The following is a 24,192-nucleotide window of genomic DNA, read 5'->3' on the forward strand; positions in this document are numbered from 1 at the left end:
GGATATGAGAGAGGGAGAAAAGGGAGGAGCACGGGAAGGAGAAGAAGAGGGGGCCGACCCTCATCTAGTTGGCTGCTGGGTGGAGCTCGACGGCGGCCGCTCGCCGGTCGGCGTGACGGGGCGGACGAGGTTGCCTCGATCCAGATCGGGGGATGCTAGCGACGGGATCTGCGGGAACCGCGGGGCTGCGGGAGGCTCTCCGGGCCGTCGGATCTGAGATCTGGCGGTCCAGATCAGGTGGGGTTTTGGCTGGTGGATCTGGCTAAGTGGAGGCAGGGTACTGGGTATGCACGGATTGCGAGGAGAGAGCGGCGGCGGCTGCGGGATTGGAGGGAGTTGGTCTGCCTAGGGTCTAGGGTTTGCAAAAGAGACTAGGGGTGGACTATATATATGGAAAGGAGGAGAGTTTGGATCATCCGATCAAAATCAGACGGTCGAGATAAAATAGGCTTGGGATGTCCAAATAAGAAAACAGAGATGTTTTCTAGATGTTTGGGGATGATCTGGATCCATCGGTAATGACAGACCGGTTCGGGTTCGGGTAAGATTCGGACACGCACACGAGGGGTCTGAGAGAGGTCAACGAGGACAACGGCCTGACAAAATAACAACGGAGGCAAAGAGAGAAAGGGCAACTGCAAACGGCTACGAGTTTTATGAAAACATGCGGATGCAATGCGCATGATGCTATGAGATGAGATGCATGACATGAACAAAATGCAAAACAAAAGACAAAAACTCAACCATGAAGGAAATATCATATCGCATCTCCGGAAAAGGCAAGAGTTGGAGTTACGAATATGGAAAGTTGTATCCGGGGTGTTACAGCTTCAGACACGGAGACATTCACAGTCGGAGTTGCTTCTGGAAAAACTTGACGTGCAATAGATTGGTGGTGCACTTCTCCTTCTGGAACGCTCGAAAGAGGGACTTGAGGCCTTGGTCCTTTGCGAAGCCTTTGTAATACTGGCGACGCCTTTGGAGATGGAGTTGGCTGGGCCTCATCCTCTTCTTCTTGCAAAGGTGATGTGACTTGTTGTTGTTGGGGAGTACTCGGGGAGTATTGTTGTTGTGGGCGATCAACCCATGATGCATCCTGAGCAATTGGCGTCAGAGGACGACCAATGCTGATGATTTTGCTGTTCGTGAGAACAGGCGATGATACCAAGTTGTGTTCGATCTGAGGAAGAACTTCATCATCTTCAACATTGTCATGGTGACCAATGTCTTCAGCAGCGATGGGATCAACTGTTGGAATGTCTTCAGCTTCATAAGCCTCTGTGGAAGCAGGCTCATGAACAATCATCCGTCGTTCTTGGTGTTCAGATGCAGGTCGAACCATGGAGATAGGTTCAACAACTAAGGGCTCTGTGGGAGCAGCCTGATTCTTCTTGGTTTTGCGCTTCTTCTTGAGGGGAGCAACATCAGAGGCTTCTGAGTTTTTCCTTTTTCTAGCTTCAGCCTCGGCAGCCCTCGTCTTCTTTAGTTCTGAAGCGGTTGACATGACCTTTGGCTTCGAGCCAGTCATGCTGCTTGGGAAGACTATGCGAGGTTCATCCTGCCTTGAAGGTGCATGTTGGATAGTTGATAGCTTCTTCTTCCTTGCAGCCATTCTGGGGTCAATGCCAGGACGACCAAGAGCCTTGCGCTTCTCAGCCTCATTGTAGGCTAGCACACACTTGTCAGCCAGATTCTTCATGCGCTCACGAGAGCCTCTAGCTTCTTCGCGCTTCTTGTGAAAGGCTTCTTTGAGCTCGTGCAGCATGATCTTGAAGTTTTTGACATCTTGCACGCTAAGCTTGGCCACATGCTTCTTGAACTGAGCTTTCTCATAGTCGATCTTGTGCTTCAGTTCAACGATGCGCTGAGCAATAGCTAGCTCAGAAGCAATAGCGCCATTGAAGGAGACGCTGAGGCCAATGGGAAGTTTCAGATCATCAAAGCTGAGATTTGGGGTGTCAAACCACTCATCAATGCAGTTATGGATGATTGCCACATCAAAGAGAGGCAAATTATTGAAGATCTCTGCTTCTTCCTTGCTCTTGATCAGTTGCTCAAGAGCATCATCTGCAAGATCGTCATCGCTGCACAGATCAATGTGCTCTTCACGCAGAATGGCAGCAGGAGTCAATGTCAGATCAGTATTCTTGACGATTTTCTTTTTCTTCTCTGTCTTCTTGGAGATACGTGATAGATCTTCAGACTGCACATTGTCTTCAGGAGGTGCAGTGATCAGTGGCTTTGCACGTGAAGCTTTTGGAGGTGCATCTGATTGTGAAGCCTTAGTCTTCTTTAGCTTCCGCGGCTTTGGAGGAAGAGCTGGGGCTTCATCAGTATCAGCTTCATTATCAGAATGATCCACTTTGGCACCTTGGACCAAGATGTAAGTGATGAGGCCATCAAGGTTTGAAAAGGGGCCGATGGCATTGGGTTCTGCATCACGTGAGCCGTCAGCACGGGGAGCAGAGGGACCAGGGTTGAAGTCTAATCCCAATGACTTCTTGTTTTCCTTGGCCGATGCCTTTGCGTGCTGGAAGTTGCGCTTGAAGAGATTATCGTCAAGACACCAGAGCAATGATGATGGGTCGGCATTTTCAGGCTGAGGTCCACGGACCATACAAGGATAGAAATCCTGTGCAATAGCTTCAGCTCTGTTCTTGGGTGGAAGGCCTCGATAGAGAATATCACCCCAAGGACTTTTGATAGCATTCTTCTCAGCATATTCCAGGGTTACGAACTTGTATTTGAACCATTGTTCAGCCCAATATCGTCAAATCCATTGGATTTGTGTCTTGCGCTGATTATAATCCTCTTCAGGATCTGTCTTGTAAAGGTCTGCGAGGTCATCAGGCAAATCTTTTGATGTTCCTCCTCGACGCTGTCTGCCTCCCTTCCTTACTGATTTCTCTGCAGCCATGAACTTCAAACTGAATGGCTTCAATATGTTCAAAGGCTTCAAAGGCTTTCGCTTGCTGGACAAACAGGAACTAGCTTCAGGAGAGTTAATGTGTTGCTGTAAGAATTCTGCAAACGAATGCAGACTATGAGAACCAAGGGATTCTCCGTCGGACATGTACCTGTGACAGCATTAGAGATGCGAGGGAAGGGGAAGAGGTCATATGCGACATTGACCTCATGATGCGAAGACATTCACTTATATGTTGAGAGTTGGTTCCAGATTTGTACGAATTCGTGAATAAGTACAAGTGAGGAATCAAGTAGATATGAAGCTTAAGTGAATCTACTAGGCAGTATGAGATGCAGACAGAATAGATCTAACAGTGTATAGGCAGAAACCAATTTGGTAAATAGGATAAATCATTGAGGATCAAAAAGGTGGTAAAAATAGAGTTATATTTACGACACAAAGAACTGCTAGATGGGATGAATAGGAGACCGAGCAGTTCAATCCACCATGCCCTAACTTGGCGACGGAGGACACCTACGGCGGCGGCGGAGAGGACAATGTCCGCGGCCGGCGTGAGGACGGCGTCGAAGAAGTCGCGGCAGCTAAGCACTTCGTCGCCGGCGTCGTCGAGAGCTAGCGGTGGCACTAGGGTTTTGACGAGGTGGAGAGGTGGAAGAAGGTTTTCTTTACCGCAGGGGACATGTATTTATAAGGAAGTGTGCGACAGAGCGCAATTACGCAGGTGCCCCTGGCCGTTCACATATGAGGGGCACGTGGCAAGCATGCAACATACTCAGAGTTGTCCCACGTTCCCATGCCCGCCAGGTTTGTCGAATGGGTGTTCCGGCTTCTCCGGATTTCAAACAATAAGGATGAATCATTTAAAACAGACTTAATGTTTATCTCTGTGTCTTCTGCTGACAAGGATGCAGAGAAGACATTTGACAGTTTCAATAAATGCATATGATTTAGACAGATAGAGTTTGAGATAGAAAGCATAGAGAGATTAGGGTCCGATCACATTCACTTAGTTCAAAAATTTTAACAAGGAAGACATAGCTATAAGTGAGTGCTGTAGAGGACATAACACTAGTGTATATATCAGAAAGCAATCAAATCAACATAGTGAAGTAAATCATGAAGATAAGTTGAAATTTGAAGACAAACCAAATGCGAAGACATTGCAAAAATAACGCCATGAGTGAAACACTTCAAACCAAGAAATTTGGTGGTGGCGTTACCCACCGTATAGGAAGTATTAGACCCAGACACGACGCACAATTACCGTGGCGCTCCGGAGTCAAATTCCATGTTAATGTATTCACACTCAGAATGTAAGTCTTCATAGATTGAAGATATACTTTACTTCGTGTGTTGCACATCTAAGTCATCAACATGCATAAGTGTTAGGATGTGTGCATGATTACAGGACATTTGAGGATTCCAAGATATTTAGCTCACACCGTAACTTGCAAAACCTTTTCTCATCCAAGGGCTTTGTGAAGATATCTGCCAGTTGCTCTTCAGTGTTGACGTGAATGATGTCAATATCTTTCTTCATAACATGATCTCTGAGAAAGTGATGACGAATTTCAATGTGCTTTGTCTTCGAGTGCTGGACTGGATTGTTGGCAATCTTGATGGCGCTTTCGTTGTCGCAGAAGAGAGGTACTTGTTTCAGATTGACGCGATAGTCCTTGAGAGTTTGCTTCATCCATAGAAGCTGAGTGCAGCAAGATCCAGCAGCAATGTATTCAGATTCAGCAGTTGAGAGTGATACACAGTTTTGCTTCTTTGAAGACCAACAGACAAGTGATCGTGCCAGAAAGTGACATGTGCCTGATGTAGACTTGCGATCCACCTTGTCTCCAGCATAATTAGCATCCGAGAATCCAACCAGATCAAATCTTGAGCCCTTTGGATACCATAATCCGAGCGTTGGGGTGTAAGCCAAATATCTAAGAATCCGCTTCACAGCTAAGTGATGCGATTCCTTTGATGCTGCTTGGAATCGAGCACACATGCAAACACTAAGCATAATATATGGCCTAGATGCACATAGGTAAAGTAAAGAACCAATCATGGAGCGGTATACCTTTTGATCGAACTCTTTACCATTGTCGTCGGGACCCAGATGGTGTTTGGCTGGCATTGGCGTCGTGTAACCTTTGCAATCTTACATTCCAAACTTCTTCAGACAGTCTTTGAGATATTTTTCTTGAGATATGAAGATGCCATTCCTTTGCTGACGAATTTGAAGACCAAGGAAGAACTTCAGCTCACCCATCATGGACATCTGATATTGCTCTTGCATCATGTATCCAAACTCATCACTATACTTCTGGTTGGTGCAGCCGAAGATAATGTCATCCACATAAATTTGGCACACAAACAGTTCACCATCATATGTCTTCGTGAAGAGTGTGGGATCGAGGGATCCAGGTTTGAAGCATTTGCTCTTCAGGAAGTCTTTGATCGTATCATACCAAGCGCGAGGAGCTTGTTTGAGGCCATACAGTGCTTTGTTTAGCTTGTACACCACATCAGGATGTTTTGGATCTTCAAAGCCAGGTGGTTGAGCAACGTACACTTCTTCTTCAATCTTGCTGTTGAGGAATGCACTCTTCACATCCATTTGATATATCAAGATGTTGTGGTGGTTAGCATAGGCTAGCAGTATGCGAATAGCTTCAAGCCTAGCCACAGGAGCAAATGTTTCATCAAAGTCAATTCCTTCAACTTGAGTATATCCTTGAGCCACCAGACGTGATTTGTTTCTGACGACTTGACCATGCTCATCTTGCTTGTTTCGATATATCCATTTTGTGCCAATAATGTTATGCTTGCGAGGGTCAGGACGCTTGACTAGTTCCCAAACATTGTTCAGCTTGAACTGTTGAAGTTCTTCTTGCATAGCTTGAATCCATTCAGGTTGCATAAAGGCTTCAGCAACTTTCTTGGGTTCTGATATTGACACAAACGAAAAGTGCCCACAGAAATTTGATAACTGTGTTGCTCTTGAGTGAGTAAGTGGACCAGGTGCATTGATGCTATCAATTATCTTCTCAATTTGTACTTCATTTGCAACACGAGGATGAACTGGATGAAGAACTTGCTCTTGCTGATCATTGTCATCATTGGAAGGATTGTCTTCGGTCTGAGCATTGTCTTCAGGTTGGTTTGGTGCAGAAATGATAAGTTCCTCTTCAGGCTGTGCTTCAGAAGGCATGATTTCACCAGTTCTCATCAGCTTGATAGATTCGCTGGACGGAGCTTCATCTAGTGTACTTGGCAGGAGCTCTCTTTGTGAACCATTGGTTTCATCAAATCGCACGTCCACAGTTTCAACGATTTTGTAGTGATAGAGGTTGAAGACTCTGTAAGAGTGCAAGTCCTTTCCATAACCGAGCATGAATCCTTTATGAGCCTTAGGTGCAAATTATGACTTGTGATGGGGATCCTTGATCCAGCACCTAGCGCCAAATACTCTGAAGTAGCTGACATTTGGCTTCTTGCCAGTAAGGAGCTCATAGGATGTTTTGCTCAGAAGCTTATGGATGTAAACACGGTTGATGATGTGACATGCTGTATCAATAGCTTCAGGTCAGAACTTTCTTGGTGTCTTGTACTCGTCGAGCATTGTTCGAGCCATCTCAATGAGGGTTCTGTTCTTGCGCTCTACGAGCCATCTCAATGAGGTGTGTATGGAGCAGAAAACTCATGAGTGATTCCCATTGTATCCAGATAAAGATCAAGCCCGGTGTTCTTGAACTCAGTGCCGTTGTCACTTCTGATATGCTTAATCTTGATGCCATAATTGTTCATGGCTCGATTGGCGAAGCGTCTGAACACATCTTGCACTTCAGTCTTGTAGAGAATTATGTGCACCCATGTATATCTTGAGTAGCCATCAACAATGACGAAGCCATAGAGACAAGTTGTTGTTGTGAGGGTAGAGTAGTGAGTAGGGCCAAATAAGTCCATGTGTAACAGCTCGAAGGGTTGAGATGTCGTCATGATTGTCTTCGAGGGGTGCTTTGCCCTAGTCATCTTTCCAGCTTCGCAGGCACCACACAAATGATCCTTCTTGAACTTGACACCCTCGATGCCTATGACATGCTTCTTCTTGACGAGTGTGTGTAAGTTCCTCATGCCAGCATGCCCCAGCCTCCGATGCCAGAGCCAACATTCTGAAGCTTTTGCAAGAAGACATACGGCAAGCTGTGGACCTGCTGAGAAATCTACCATGTATAGATCATCTTTCCGATACCCTTCAAAGACTAGAGACTTGTCAGATTCCAATAGTACAAGGCAACGATATTTTCCGAATAGCACAATCATGTTCAAGTCACAAAGCATTGAGACAGACATTAAGTTGAACCCAAGGGATTCAACAAGCATCACTTTATCCATGTGTTGATCCTTTGAGATTGCAACTCTACCTAGACCCAATACCTTGCTTTTACCAGTGTCAGCAAATGTGATGTGACTCTTGTCTGATGGACGTAAGGTCGAGTCCATGAGAAGACTTCGATCACCAGTCATATGATTAGTGCATCCGCTGTCCATAATCCATTCTGAAGCATGAGGTGTCATACCCTACAGTGCAGTTAGGAGGATAGGCTTCACAAAGTGTGTTGTGAAGCATAAGCATTTGACGCACACAAGGATTATCACAGCTTAGATCAAGGTTAGAACTCATAGTATGACTTGTAAGCGATTCACATGTGAACTACATAGTAAGACCATTTTATCATGTGTCCCTTAATGTGTTTTAGGTCCCCAACAATAGTATCGGACGCCTTTGATAGCAGGCTGGAGACCTTATTCTGCAACAGAAAGTTAATTCTTCTTCACCACCCACATTTTCAGGGGTGGCTTAGAAGCAATGAGTCTAAGTGCAGCATCTGAGAACTTCGGCTTTGGAGCCCTAGCAAATAGCCTTGCAGGAGATGAATGATACTCATATGAATAAGCAGAAAAGTTCTTAGCTCTATGAACATAGCAGTTTGAGGACACACACACATATTCATAAGTCTGAGTATGATTTCCCTGCAAAACATTGGCGTTAGGGTGACTCAGGTGAGTCCTGTATCTGTATGAAGCCTTTGGACCATATGACGCCTTAGGTCTGGGGTTTGTCTTCTTCCCTGGTGGTGTCATGATGACATTCACTAGAAGATTCTCAAGACAGCTTTTGGGAACCCAGATCTTCTTCATAGGTGGTCCATTCCTGCAGTTAGTACCAATATACCTGGCAAACACTTCACCATTCTGATTTTTGAACAGTTTATTGTTTGCATCAAAGGATTCATCAATGATAGTAGGATTAGCACAGGTAAAGCCAGATAAGGTGGATGGATCCACTGAAGGTTCCTTTGCAGCAACCCATGTGGTTTTGGGATACTGCTCAGGCTTCCAGTAGGAACCATCAACATTCATGTTCCTCTCGAACCCAACACCCTCTTTCCTAGGGTTTCGGTTCAGAATATGCTTTTTGAGGACATTGCAAAGTGTCTGATGTCCTTTCAGACTTTTATACATCCCTGTTTCAAGCAATGTCTTCAACCTAGCTTTTTCATCAGCAATAGTAGTGCTATACTCCGTAGAGGGATTAGTTTCCACATCAGTAGTTGAAGACAAAGCAACAGTAGTAGCAGTGGAACATTCAACAACAGAGGTAGCGTTATCACGCTCAATGCATTTTAGACATGGTGGTTCAAATCCATCCTGTGTAACGCTGATATGTTGAGCAAGTAATGAATCGCGCTCCACTCTTAACTTTTCAAGATCTTGCTTTCTTTGAAGACATTCAGAAGAAAGCTTCTCGTGATCAGACAAGAGAGCATTATGTTGATCTTGAAGGGCGTCAAACTTGGAATGAAGTCTCTGAAGACTCTCAGCCAATGCTTTTGACTGATCCATTTCTTCACCCAACATATCATCGCTCTTACTAAGCATGTTTTGAACCTTTTTCAAGGCTCTTTGTTGTTTAGTGGCAAGGGAAGCAAGTTTGACATAGCTGGGGCCAAATTCATCACCTGATTCATCATCACTAGTTTCAGAGAGGTAGCATTCAGTTACCTTAGCATCCCCTGCCATGAGGCATGGTGAATATGAAGACGATTCAGGTGGAAAGGTCATCTCTTTAAGAGACTCCTGGTAGTCATAAAGCCAAGGATCATGACAATTAAGATGACCTTCATAGACCTCATAAAGCCGGTCCCAGATTAGCTTCGCGTGATTGAGGTGCATGACGTTCCTGAACTGATTTTAGGACAGACAGGAGCAGATGACATCCTTCGCTGTGAGGTTCAGTAGAGTGTACTTGCGAATGTCATCAGCCTCTGCCATCTTGCATAGATCGGTAAGACCAATCTCAGTGACGGTCCATAGTTCGCTATCCATAGCCATGAGTCACTTCTTCATCATGGCCTTCCGTCGAGGATACTCATGACCGTCAAAGGTGGGGTAAGATACATTCCTCAATCCTGCAGTCGACACAGCTAAACTCCAGGTGTTTAAACCGAATCACACAGAACAAGGGAGTACCTTGCTCTGATACCAATTGAAAGTGCTAGTTATTGACTAGAGGGGGGGGGGGTGAATAGGTGATTTTTATCCAAGTCTTCAAAACGTGGAAGTTTCAAAGACAAACAATAGAAATGACCTAATTGATATGCAACGGAAGATAAACTACAACAAGCAAACCATAGTCAAGTATGCAATAATGTGAAAGTACAAAGACTAATAGCAGCTTGGTAGTAAGGATCAGGATGGAAGATAGTATGAAGCCAACCAACGATAGTAGTCAAGCAATGAAGTCAACCAGGTATGACAAATAGGCAATGACTTCATGAAGACAAACTCAAAGTAAAAGGAGTTAGAGGATAGAACCAGTCACTTGTTAAAGACATAGGATTTGTTGGATGCTCATAACGCGACGCCTAACCGGCTGGAGGATACACAGTCCTCAAGTGTAATAAGTCTTCAGGTCACTCAGACAGAAAGACTTCAGTGATGCCTAACACTCTTTGGCTCTGGGTGTTTGGGCTTTGTCCTTGCAAGGATTTCTCTCTCTCAAAAGCTTCGAGGTGGGTTGCTCTCAAACGACAAAAGCCATAAACTAACTCTGAGCAGCCACCAATTTATGGTGTAGGGGGTGGGCTATTTATAGCCACAAGGCAACCCGACCTGATATGTCCGAAATGACCCTGGGTCACTAAGGAACTGACACGTGTTCCAACGGTCAGATTTCAAACACACACGGCAACTTTACTTGGGCTATAAGCAAAGATGACTCATCCAGCTCTGGATAAGATTTGCTCTCATTGTCTTCGCTCGAAGACATAGGATTTGGGTTGAGCATCACTTCAGTCATTCTGACTTTGTTCACTTGGACCCCACTTAACAGTACGGTGGTTCCTATGACTCAACAAAGAAGAAAAGGAACCAACGAAACAACACAGTCTTCGTGCTCCATAGTCTTCACTCAATGTCTTATCATGTCATAGTCTTCAATATGAATATCTTCACATACCACCATTGTCGTCAATGTCTTCATACATTTTTAGGGGTCATCTCCGGTAGGTAAACCGAATCAATGAGGGACACTACCTGCGTTATCCTGCAATTCTCACCAACGCAATAGTCCCTCAACCAACTTTGTCGTCAATACTCCAAAACCAACTAGGGGTGGCACTAGATGCACTTACAGAAATGTCTGACGATGAAAAGGAATTTGGTACGTGCGAATAATGCGAAGACGAGCGCGACCTGTGCAACAGGCCTCACCTAGTTGGTGGTAGGCACTTCGGCATCAAACTGGATGACACCTTCGAAGTGCATACAGTAAGTCACAATGACAAGTCTTTTTTTCATAATTAAGCATGACTTCTACTGCTTTTGCTTCAACTTATATTTTTTTTTACTATTCTACTAGCATATCCCCTGCCATGCAAGAATATATGTCTTGGATAAGGTTGGTTTCAGTACTATGGAAACTATGAAGGTAAAAAGAGTTAACTTGAGGACCGAGCATGGTTATAGTTTTCCCGCAAAATTATACAATACAGACACCTACACCCATTTTGAATGCAAACAATGTAGAGCACTATGCAAGGCTTATGCATTTGAGCCTGATATGCTTATCACCTTGGATATTCATCCGGAAGATGATATTGAAGATAATATCGACATCTGGGTTGATGTGCAGACGCCTCCAGTTCTACCATTATGTAAATTTCTCAACCATATTTTTGTCTTGGATATTGTTTATTCAAAAATAGTTGACAACTAATTTCTATTGACAGCTTATTTACATTCAAGAAAACATGTCCAGCGCTTGGTAGACATGACCTACTACTGTCCTGGGGCTGAACTAAACTGCGAGGAGACAAGTCATTATGTTTCATGGCTTGAGGATCTTCATACTGTCAAGACAAATTATTTTCCTAAACTTGGAAATCTTAGTACTCAAAAAGTGCGACCAATAGTGTTCGTACTGAACTATGTTCACATCTATTTAGGAAAGATGGTAAGATATACTATTTTTCCTCAGTGCATGTTTTGCCTACATTATTTTTTTAAGCTAAACTTCATTGCTAAGTATGTTACTACGATGTTCTTCAACAGGGTCTCCCGATGATAGTTGTGCCTCAGTGGATCGAGGCTAAAGGTTTCATGTCCATGGTTAGCATACGGCCAAGGCATCCTACATTGCACATGAGTGCATTCAGGATTTCTAGAAGCCAGCAAGTCTTAATAGTCAAAGACCAGAACACAATTGTGAAGGATCGCAGAGAAGTACTAGGGGGAAACAATCAAAAGTGCAACCCACAATTAGGAGACAAGTTCATCTACATGCTTCAATATGATGAATCAGGAGCACTCCACATGTTCTATGCTATTTTACCTGAGAGAGAGAGCAGTAGGAGTGATTAGCTAGCTAGAATGAGTGTTGGTGGTGATTACTATGATGATTATTATTAGCTAGTGTTGGTGGTGATTAGCTATGACTATGATGATTAAATAGTGTTTGTGGTAATAAATATGATGATTATTAGCTAGTGTTGTTGGTGATGATATGATGCAAGAGTTTTTATATTAATATGATGATGATGATGATGATGATGATGATGATGATGATGATGATGATGATGAGTACGTCATTATATCATTGGGTGAAAGAACAGAAGATTAGTTTTAAGTGGATGGATCCTAAGTGATCAAGTCATGGATTATCGTGATAATCCATGACTTGGTCACTTAGGATCCATCCATTTGAAACTAATCCGTGGTTCTTTCACCTAGTGATTTAATAACTCATTATAGTGTAAAAACAATCTCTAAATTGCTACTGTATGAAAACTTGTATAGAGGTGTATGAATACGACCTAAAATTTACAAGAAATAGAATACATAATAATAGTAGTAGCGCGGGCAGAGAGAAGCGCTACTAGTAATTACCCGTAGCGGTTGTTGGAGCAAGCGCTACTACTAAGTAGATATAGTAGTAGCGCATGCCAACAAGCGCTACTGCTAACCTTTAGTTGGATCGACATATCAGTAGCGCGCTACTGATAGGCCAAAAACTAGCGCTATTCCTAGGCTTTTCCCTAGTAGTGAAAGAAAGTGCAAGTCAGATTTAGCTAGGACATATTGAAGGACTTAGTTAGGGTTGTGTGGCATGAGAAAGTTGTCAGCAGATTTGGCTTCAAAGAAAGTTATCTTGGATTTAGTTAGGAGATGCTTTTGAATTGAGTTTCGAGATATTTTGGATTTAGTTAGGAGATAATTATTTTTGTATGGAGTTTGGAGTTATTATGGATTTAGTTAGGAGTTAATTTGGATTTAGTTAGGTCATAATTTTGGATTTAGTTAGGAGATAATTTTGAATGGAGTTTGGAGATAATTGATCTATCAGGGTGGATCTATCAGGGGACCTGAAGGATTCGTGCACTTTGGATTTAGTTAGGAGATCATCAGTTACATCAAGTACAATCAATTAAATATTTCTAGATTTAGTCAGGGCATATTTTATACTTACTTACAGCTTTTGAAGGACTGAGTTAGGTACACGAATCCGATATGAAAAATTAAATCAATTATTTAAGCAGAGTAGTGCATAATTATTATGTATGATATCCATCCGTAACATTGACTATCTGGTTTTGTTGGCAGCATAACGACATGGATGATAAAGGCAACGATGGAGAAAACTTGGGTGATACAGGCAAGGATGACAAGGACATTGGTGATAGAGGAAACGAAGGCAAAGGCATGGATGATAAGGATAATGATTTCATAGCCATGGACCCCAATGGAATGGATGGTATGTGCACAGATGATAATGATAATGAGGTTGTAGGCAAGGATTGCATAGACATTGATGATGTACACATGCAAGGTAAAGGAATTGATAATAAAGGCATGGATGGTTTAGATCTAAATGAGTATATGGAATACTTAGAGATTGTGAACAAGACTTTCAGGACCGAGGAAGAAGCCTAGATGTTCTATGTAGGCTATGCGAGAAAAAAAGGGTTTGGTGTTAGAAAGGATGATCTGAAGTACAGGGGTCCGAGTCTGAAACAAAATGCATACAGAAGGACATACAAGTGCTGCAAACAAGGATGGCGGGCCCTTAAGCACTTTAACAGAGCTGAAAGAAAATGAACACCGAGGGGTCTTTGTCGGTGTTGGTGTCCTGCTCTTTTTCAGCTTGAGCTACAAGATAGCAGTAGCCTCTGGTTCATCAAGAATTTTCTGGACAAGCATAACCATCTGTTTGACCTTACTGACCCGACTCCCTACTCATCGGCTCATCATAGAATGACTGACGCACAAAAGGTCGATGTCATCGAGTATGCTGTCGGTGGACTTCGAACACATCAGATTATGAATGTAATGGAGAAGAATGTCGGAGATCCCAACAAGCTTGGATTTATAGACCGAGACCTATACAGCCATGTTTCAATCCAGAAGAAGCGCAAGATAGAAGGCAGTGACGCTAGATATTTGCTCACCTATATGATTGCACAGAAAAAAGCAGACCCAGAATTCTTTTTCAAATACACAAAAGACAGTGAAGGCCATTTGAGGGACATATTCTGGGCTGATTCACAATCCCAGATTGACTATGTTGCCTTTGCTGGTATTGTGGTGTTCAACAGTACATATCGGTTTAACAAGTACATGCTTCTATTTGTTCCATTTGTTGGTCTGAACCATCATCATAGCACAATTTTGTTTGGGGTCGGTCTAGTGTCTGATGAGACAGTTGCATCATACCAGTGGCTTCTTCATGTATTTTTGGAGGCAATGTCCCAGACGACACCCATTTCAGCGATCACCGATGGGGACTGTGCAATGGCTAAAGCAATAGCTACTGTCTGGACCGGAACAGATCATCGTTTGTGCACGTGGCATATTGAGGAGAATATGGTGATGCACCTCTACAAGAAAAAGCTTGAGGAATTTAGGGAATTCATTTACCGTTGTTGGGATGTTGATGAGTTTGAGAAAAGACGGGAGGCTTATAAGGTTCGGTTCAAAATAAAACCAACAGGGAAGAGGTCGTCATGGGTTAACAGGATGTATGAGCTGCGACACAAATGGGTTGTTGCGTACACAAAGGATAGATATTTCCTAGGCATGATGAGTAATCAGAGGAGTGAGTCTCTCAACTCAAGGCTTCATGTGCACCTGAACATGAAGATGCAGCTTGTTGATTTGTTGCAGTATGTTGAGCATTGTGTATCCATAATGCATAAGAATGAAGCAGCATTAGACGCAGTAGCGGCACATACGATACCCTCCACTGAGCTGAATGCACACCCTCTAGAGATTGCTGCCTCTTATATTTATACAACTGTGGTGTTTCCATGGGTAAAGCGTCAGATTGTTGAAGGAACAAATTGGCATGTCACAGACTGGGTAGCGTGTGATGGTTTGGTCGTGTTTGGAGTTTTGTGCGAAGTCCCATATGATAAAGTCCTATACGGTAGGGATGCTAGAGAATTGCAAGGTAAGGAGGGTAAGGATGCTGAGGACTTGCATGCAAGAAACTTGGATGCTGAGGATCCCAATGACTTGGAAGGTAAGGATGTTGAGGACTTGCATGCAAAAAACTTGGATGTTGAGGATCCCAATGACTTGGAAGGCAAGGATGGTGTGGACTTGCATGCAAAAAACCAGGATGCTAAGGATCCCAATGACTTGGAAGGTAAAGGACAATGAGGAGTTGGATGCACAGGGCGTGTATGTTAAGCCTGTGGATTTTATATATCACGTGACTTGTCTATTTACAAGAGCAAGACTAGATGTTGCAGCTTGTAAATGTAAAAATTTGGAAAGTCAGGATTACCTATGCACACATATATTCTGCATTCTGAATCATCTTGGTGTACGCACATTTCCAAAAAAATTGTGAAGAAAAGATGGACAATGCATGTGAAGCCAACGTTCCCTTCTTCGAGGACTACGAATACTCATGTATGGTCTGATCAAATGAATAAGTGTCATCAACTATGCAGCATGGCTAGTGGCACTTTATTCATAGCCGCAGCTGGCGACCCCGACTCAGAACAAGTGATGGAGCTCCTCCGAAGTTTATTGGTTGATTGAGAAAAAACTGATTTGGATGAAGGCCATAAATCGTTTGTTCCTTCGCCGGCATACTTCTCTGCTGCTCGTGAATGCTGCACTGATGACATGGAAAATGCAATCAAAATTGTTCCAAAAGGGAGACCAACTACCAAAGAATCGAACAAGAGGGTTAAATCCAGGTGCGAGCGGATGAGAGGAAAAAAACAACGGAGTTAGTGCAAATTTTTATCGCATTGTTCATTTCCATACATGCTTACAGTGTTAATATGTTCTCGGGGAGAGTGTTCACATGTTTTTGTTCAATTTACGCAGGAACAAATCGGGCAAATCAAAGGTCACAAGGAGGAAGAAGCAAAAATAAGAGACAGAGTCAGATACAGAAGAAGAGACAGAGGCAGATACAGAAGAAGAGACAGAGGAAGATATAGAATAAGAGGAAGATTCAAGTACAAAAGAAGAGGAAGATTCAGATGCAGAAGAAAAGGGAGGTTCAGATGTAGAAGAAGAGGAAGATTCAGATGTAGAAGCAGATGGAGATTCAGATGCAGAAGAAGAGGAAGATTCAGATGCAGAAGATGGCGGGCTAAGGAGGGCTAGGAAGAGACCATTGGAGGTTGCAGAAGAGGATTATGCAAAACCAAACAAGTGGGCATTACCACAATTGTGTGTACTTAAACATGTTTTTGAATGCTGGCTGTAGATTCGTCTATTTCATTTTTTGTAGGAAACGCAAGGGCGCTCCAAATGTCAAAGCTGGGAGGAAGAAAAAGAATGATGACAAGGGTGCGCGAGGAAAATCAGTGAAGTTAGTGTCTATACTTACATGTCCGGTCTATAAGTTAGGACTTTGCTAGTACTGTGTTGACCTTTCTTAACTTTTCCAGGAAAGATTCTAGGAAGGGCGGTAAAGAACAGGCCAAAGGGGTGATGAACACAAAAAGGCCTGCTAGGAATATACCAAAGGCTGAGCGAATAAGAGTTGTCAACTTAGCTTCCGCGGCTATGAAGAGAAAATCAGTGAACTAAGTGAGCGAGGTAGAGGAGGGAGAGGGATGGTGGGGAAAAGGTGGCTGCTACGCATAGTAGTAGTGCGGGATTGCTAACGGCAATACTGCTAATCTTCATAGCAGTAGCGCGTGTTGATGGCCCATTGCTGCTACTAAGTGGGGTCCACCTGCTGGCACCGTAAAAACATAGTGGTAGCGGTGGCAACAGACACGCGCTACAGCTATGACTATAGTAGTAGTGCGGTTTTCTGCCCGCTGCTACTACTATGGGCAGCCCCGATCGATGGCGATGGGACCACTTAGCACTAGCGTGGCACGGCCAGCCCGCGCTACTGCTACTTTGCTACCTGTAGCGCCTTTTCGTGTACCTCACTACTACTAATTAGCAGTAGAGCCTCTCTCATGCCCATGCTACTGCTAAGATTCTATCTGTTGGGGGTTGGGTGCGACATATGCGAAAGGATGGCTTATCATGGTGGGAGCGAGTAGAATGTCCCCGGTGCCCGGAAGCGGGAGGAGGCGTAGACACGAACGTTGGTGTACTTTACCCAGGTTCGGGGCTCTCCTAGGAGATAACACCCCTAGTCCTGCTCTGCAGGTCTCCGGATGATCACTATGGGCACAAGTGATACAGAATTGCTCCTTGAGCTGTATGCTAGATGTAGGAGAAGGCAAGGCTAGCTCTCTCCTGCTCTAGGAATGTGGCTAAGCCTAATGGGGTGGGAACCCTTTGCATGGGTGCCCTGGGGGGTTTATATAGGCCTACCCCCTAGGGGTACAATGGTAATCTAGCCGGCTGCTGGGCCCGGCTGTCAATGTCTCCGGCCTCCGGCTTCTCCGCCAACTACTGGGGCCCGCCGCCTGGTGGGCCCCGCCGACTAATCTGGTACGGAGCTGACAGGCCGCTCCCGCCGCTGGTGGGTCTGGTTGGTGGCTACTCACTATAGCCATGCTGCTAATGACGCTTGCTTGGTCAGCTCAGTGTGGCTATAGTCCCGCCGCCTGGTGGGAGATCACTGTAGCCACACCTGGTCTCATCAGGTTAATGGCGCGCTCGCTTTGAGGTAGGGGACGGACGCCTGCTAGAGGACGGCCCTCTCCTGGTCCGTCTGGCTCAGCGTGCGCCATCTTCTGGGATGTCACTACCTGGTAGGGCCCGCAGCCTGCGGGCCATACCGACATGCCGTCGTGGGGTGCAGGGCTCCGCCTGCCCATAGTGACGTCAAGGGAGGGTGGCAACAGTGCCACGCCATGCGGAGATCTTCGCCTGTACGGGACACTGTGGCCACGCCAAACCCAAGATTTGGGGGGTGAGGGCTTCACTGTAGCCACGCCCCATCTCGTCCTCTTGATGGGGGCACAAACTCTAAGGGCGCGAGGTGGCCGCCTACTCGATGCCGTCCTCCCTAGAGGCCGGCTGGCTAGAGCCGGCCGCTCGCGGAGCCGTCTGTTGGTGGTTGGCCGCCCTCTGGTGTCCGGCCATTGAGCAAGCCGGCCCCCAGAGGGTGCAGCTTCAGCTAGGGGCATAGCAAGGCGAAGCTGGCCCAAAGTCTTGATAAATCCAGGGACCCGGGTGAGGCTACCCGTGGCCCATCTCTCTGGCAGTAGTCCCCAAAGCCGGTGAGGCGTTGTGGTCGAGGGGCCGCGAAGTCTCAACGGCTTCCCCCCTCACTGGGCTCCAGAGGAATGTTCGATCCGCCTTGTGGCTGGCCGACTGTAGAAGCTGACTTCATCTGGGCGGGGCGATTGGTCGATTTTGAACTTCTAGGCGGGAAAACGGGTGGCGTGCCTGCTAAGCTTCTTGGACCGCCTGCCACAGACACGCCATGCGGCGCATGCTTTCCCGGCCAGTCTGCCACCCCATGCTCCTGATGGGACGTGACAGCGGGCCAGGCCCGCCACTACCACGCCTCAGCACCCGGGCGGATCTACTGTGCCGATGGGGGCGGTTGCGATTCCCACGACCGCTCGAGGCATGGTGAATGCGCGCGGTAAATGGGGGGTCGTGGGGTCGTGGGCCCAGTTAATCCCACGACCCACGCCCCGCCCCCTCGGCTTCGTAGCCCGAGGGCTATAAGTAGGGGGAAGGGAGGGATGCGCCAAAGCTTGCACGCCCCCTCCCACTCTCTCTTCTTCCTCTGCTCTCTCCTCCATAGCTGCCGCTGCTGCTCCGTGCTGCCGTGGAGCCGCCGCCGTCCGTCGCCGACGCACCCCTCCTCCTCACGCGGCCTGCCCGAGGCCATGGCGCGTGAGAAGGGCGGTGATTGGGTGTGGTCGACAGTGATCGAGGATCACATCTCCTTCCTCCGCGACACGCATCGGATGCCCAACGCGGCATTCGTCAAGGAGCGGGTGCCGCCGGAGGGGGAGATCTCGCCGGCGCCAAGGGGGAACGAGCGGGTCGTCTTCTGCTCGCACTTCCTCCGCGGCTTCGGCCTTCCGGCTAGCGGCTTCCTTCGCTCCTTCCTCGACTTCAACAACCTCCAAACTCATCATCTTACGCCCAACGCCGTGACCTTGCTCTCCGCCTTCGTGATGGCGTGCGAGGGCTACATCGGCATCCTCCCCACACTCGAGCTGTGGGGAGCGTTCTTCTACGGGAAACTCGGCACCTCCGCCAAGGATACGGCAGCTGAGTGCGGCGGGTTCGTCGCCGTGCGCTGGCCGGCGAAACGGAACGCCTTCCCCGTCATCAAGCTGGCACAATCTGTGAAGATGTGGCAGCAGTCCTACTTCTACGTCGAGAACGTCGACCCGGCTGTCGACTTCATCAACCTGCCGGCCTATGAGGCCGGCCCTCCCGCTGGGGCTCGGCCCAACTCGGGCTACAAACCGAATCCGGTGTCGGCAGACGCAGTGGCCTCCATCGGGCGACTCTGGGTGCTCCAGGAGTCGAAGGGCCTCGTGGCCTCCGACCTCCTCATCGCCTTCGTCGAGCGTCGGGTTCTCCCGCTCCAGGGCCGCCCTCATCCAATCTTCTGGATGAGCGGGCACCGCGACCCCAGCCGGCTATGCATGATGGAGATGCCGACTGCTAAGGTCGCGCGGATGGTGAATAAGATCTCCGACCTCAAGGTGTCGGAGGCAGAGTGGCGGTACGAGAAGCGGCCGTACTCGCGCGACGATCCGCCGCCTGCTGTTAGTTTCTTCATCTCTTTCTTCCGCTCTGTTTTTCAGTCTTGTTCTCATCGTGATGCGACTCCCTTCTGGAGTGCAGTTTTATATGTCCGAGGCGACGGCCACCATCGTGGGGCGAGGTGGTGACTACCTGCCGGACAGGGCGGTGAGCGACTTGGAAGACCTCGACTTGGGGGCGGCCGCCCTGACGGACGACGCAACAGGCGGCAGCGGCGTGGCGACAGAGCGGAACATGCGGGAGGCGTGTGAGGAAGAAACCGACCGTTTGGCAAAGGCGCAGGCGGACAAGGCTGCTGCATCCGCGGAGAGGAAGCTAGCACAGGCGGAGGCCGAAGCCACGGAGAAGGAGCGGCTCGCAGAAGCCGCACGCCGCCAAGAGCTGCTGCTCGTGACGCCCCTGAACACCGCGCCACCTCCACCTGAGTTTGAGGCGACAATAGGGGGAACCGGCGACGAGCATCCGATCCGGGAGCGGGAGGGCGGCGACGTGTCCATGCCGGACGTCTTCGTGCCGCCGCCGCCACCGCCTAGCGGAATGCAGGACGAGCAGCCGGCCGAGCCGCTGGTGCCACCAGTCGGGGACACGGTGGTTATGGACCTGATTCCTGAGGTCCGCACACCCGCGCGCCATCGTTTTGCAAAGGCGGCCTCGGCGCCATCGCCGCTAGAAGCCGGCGCCACGAGCTCGTCGATCCCCGACACCGAAGCGACCAGCACCGTGCCGGTCAGCTGGGTACCCGGGGGAGGGATGGGAGCCCTGGCCTAGGTGTCCCTTGACGTCCAGGCCAAGCTCCGGGCTGAAGCCGAAGCCCTCAAGCGCTGCAATGAAGCCTTCCTGGAGTCGCGGGCAGACATCCACGTAAGTTTTCTTCGCTTTTCCTTTTTCCTTGATCTTCTTGCTTTCTTCGTGGGCGCGCGCTAGCGCACCCACTGGGTGTAGTCCCCAAGTTTCGGGCCGGCTGCTGAGCAGGCGGTCCAGAACTTTAACTTGTATGTGTCAAATGTTGACTTTATCTAATATCCCCTCTGCAGGACTACCACAATCTTTGCGCGGTCACCTTCAACTCCAGGGTCTGGGAGCTTGAGACGCAGACCGCCCATCTGTCCGAGAGCCGGAGTAAGCTCCGACTTCCTTTCTTCGTGGGGGCGCGCTGGCGCACCCACGGGCTGTAGTCCCCGAGGTTCGGGACGACTGCTGAGCAGTCGGGACGAATCTTCTGAGTGGTTCTTCCTTTGTTAATTACTTCTTCTCTATGGGGGCGCGATGGCGCACCCGCGGGCTGTAGTCCCCGAGATTCAGGCCGAGTGCTGAGCAGTCGGGCCGGATCTCCCTGGCCACTATGTCCCTCTTTGTCTTTTTTGTCTGATGCTCTTTCTTCTTTACCCTTTTTTCAGAGGCCAATGCCGCCTTGCAGCAGCAGTTGGGCGAAGCCAACACCTCTCTGTGCGGCAAGGATGCAGAGTGGAACAAACTAACCGAGGAGCGCGACCGGCTGGTCGCCAAGCTCGCCGAGCAGACGGAGGCCCTCAAGACGGCCCAGCGGGAGGCAAAGGCGATGGATACCGATCTCCTAGCCGAGTTTGAAACTGAGCGCACCGCCTGGGCCGACAAGGAGGCGTAGACGACGGCCTACTTCAGCAGCACCGAGGACTTGGTCGATGGTGAGTTTTACTCTTCTTGTTCATTGTCTTGAGCTGCCGGCCTTTGTCTAAGCCGACTGCTTATTTCTGACTTTGTTTTTCCTTGCCTTCTGCCCGAGCAGATTTCTTCCCAGGTCACTCCGTCGCCGCGAGCCAAGTCATCAAGGCCCAGCGCGAGGAGCGGAGGGCGGAAGGCGTGCAGATTGATGCTGACGCCCCCTGGACCCTCAATGACCAGATCCTTAGCATCCAGGCCCGTCTTCGGCCCGCCCATCAAGTGCTGCGCCGTCTTCAGCGCGTCGGGGCCCAGGCGATTTCCGCCCTCTGGCCAGGCTTGCCGGCTCCGCGCACTCCAAGCCGGACCGCCGACTGGCTGGAGGTGGCGGCCGGCCGCTTGGAGGCCTGGAAGGACTCTGCAGCCCGGGCAGGAGCGTGCCGCGCCCTTGAGTTCGTCAAGGCGTGGTATCCATGGCTAGACTTAGCCCAGTTGGCCATGTTCCGGCTAGAGGCGCAGGAGGAGCTGGCGGCGGTGGAGGCCGAGCTTATCAATAGGGCGGCAGCAATCGCCGACTTCACCAACACCAGCATCTTCGTTCCGAAGGTGGTCGAGGAAGGCGTCGAAGCGCCGCAGGAGTGGCTCGGGCTGAACCCGGAGGACAGCGAGGACTCGGCCGAAGTCATCGACTCCAGTGATGAAGGGGAGGAGGGGGATGAGGAGGAGGAGGAGGAGGAGGATAGCGATGTCGACATGCGGGAGGCCGGTGCAGATGATCAGCCCCACCCCGACCGGGCCTCAACCAATGACCCGCGCTCCAAAGCGCCGACTACTACCGGAGGCGGCCAGGCGGTGACAGACCAGCCGCTTGTTCCTCCGACAGACACCGCCGACTCCGTCATCCAGCCCTCCGCCGTCCCGACTGGCGCCGCTAACTCCAGCGCCCAGCCAGAGCCGTCTGCCGCACCAATCGGCGCAGCTGAATCCGTCATCCATCCGGAGCCGCCTGCTGCACCAACTGGCACCGCCGACCCCGGCGTCCAGCCGGAGCCGCCTGCCACGCCAACCAGCGCAGCTGACTCCGTCACCCAGCCGGAGCTGCTTGCTGCACCAACTGGCACTGCCGACCCGAGCGTCCAGACGGAGCTGTCTGTCGCACCAACTGGTGCCATCGACCCCAGCGCCCAGCCAGAATCCTCCACCGCTCCCTAGGGTGTTTATCGTTTTCCTTTCCTGCTTGCTGGTCTGGACATTTTTGTTAAATTCGCACAATTCCACCCGCGGGGTGTATACTAAACTTTGCTGAATGCCGGCCGATGGGCCTTTATCTATGTAAATATTCTATCGCAACTTTATGCTTTGTTTTGCTGACTTATAACTTTTCTTGCCTATACTCCTTGCTTTTTTCCTTTGCCGCCCTCCCTTAGCTATCCTCTTGCCAGCCAAGCAGCCGCACTGCGGACTGCGGCTGGTTTGAGTACTTAGCTTTTTGCGGGAAGGCAAGTACTTAGCTGTTTGGAGGTTTTGGCAAGGGAAGTAGAAGCCGGCCGGCCGGCTGCTTGGCAGCCGGCCAGGCAGGTATGGTGCCCGCCTCGACTATATGGGCTTTTTTCCTTAACCATTTTTCATGTGGGAACTGTCTTGCAACCCCTACCCGCCATTCAGTCGCTCTGCGAGCTGCGTCTTCTGACAGAGGAAGTTTTAGGTGCCAACACATTACTTGTCCGGCTGCAGAAGCGGCAAACCTCCGGGCCGGCTGGTCGACCCGGTGCCAGGCGGAAATAATAAAACAGAAGCACACTCATGGGCATAACACTTATCATATAGATAAAAGGAGGGCAGTCCATGAGTTCATCTCGGGGGACCCAGAGTCTTTGTACATAATACAAAAGGTAGCGTGATACATACTGCTTTCAACTGTAAACTCTCCGGAGCAGGTTTGCATTCCACGGCCTCTCCATCTCCTTGCCTGAATCATCTCTTTTGTGTGCTATGGGCTTCTGAGCATCGATCAGCTAGTAGGAGTCGTTGCCTAGCACCTTGCTGATGATGAAGGGGCCTTCCCAAGGCGCCGAGAGCTTGTGCTGGCCGGCTGTTCGCTGGGTCAGCCGGAGCACAAGGTCTCCCTCTTGGAAGGATCTTGGCTTCACCTTGCGGTTGTAGTATCGGCGCAGACTCTGCTGGTAGATGGCGGACCGGCTGAGCGCCAACAGCCGGCCCTCTTCCAGCAGGTCGACGCCATCTTCTTGTGCCTCCTTGGCGTCCGCCTCGGTGTACATGGTTACTCGCGGGGAGTCGAACTCTATGTTCGTCGGGATGACAGCTTCAGCGCCGTAGACGAGGAAGAAGGGCGTGAAGCCGATTGACTTGTTCAGAGTTGTGCACAGGCTCCAGAGGACGGCCGACAGCTCATCGAGCCAGCAGCCGGCCGAACGATCAAGAGGCTCAACCAGTCGGGGCTTGATGCCGGACAAGATGAGGCCGTTTGCTCGCTCAACCTGGCCGTTGGACTACGGGTGGGCAACGGACGCTAAGTCCAGTCGGATGCCCCGTGTCGCGCAGAAACGATCCAAGGCTCCTTTGGCAAAGTTTGTGCCATTGTGGGTGATGATGCTATGCGGTATGCCGTACCGAGTGGTGATGTTAGTGATGACAGTCACGGCAGTCATCCCATTTAGTTTCTTGATTAGCTTGGCCTCTATCCACTTGGTGAACTTGTCCACAGCGACAAGCAGATGAGTCATGCCGCCACGAGCTGTCTTGAATGGCCCCACCATATCTAAACCCCAAATAGCAAAGGGCCAAGCAATGGGAATAGTATTGAGTGCAGAAGCTGGCAAATGAAGCTTGGAGCAGAATCTCTAGCACCCTTGGCACTTCTGGACCAACTCTTT

This window comes from Triticum aestivum, chromosome 3B (assembly GCF_018294505.1).
Source record: "Triticum aestivum cultivar Chinese Spring chromosome 3B, IWGSC CS RefSeq v2.1, whole genome shotgun sequence".
Lineage (NCBI taxonomy): Eukaryota > Viridiplantae > Streptophyta > Magnoliopsida > Poales > Poaceae > Triticum > Triticum aestivum.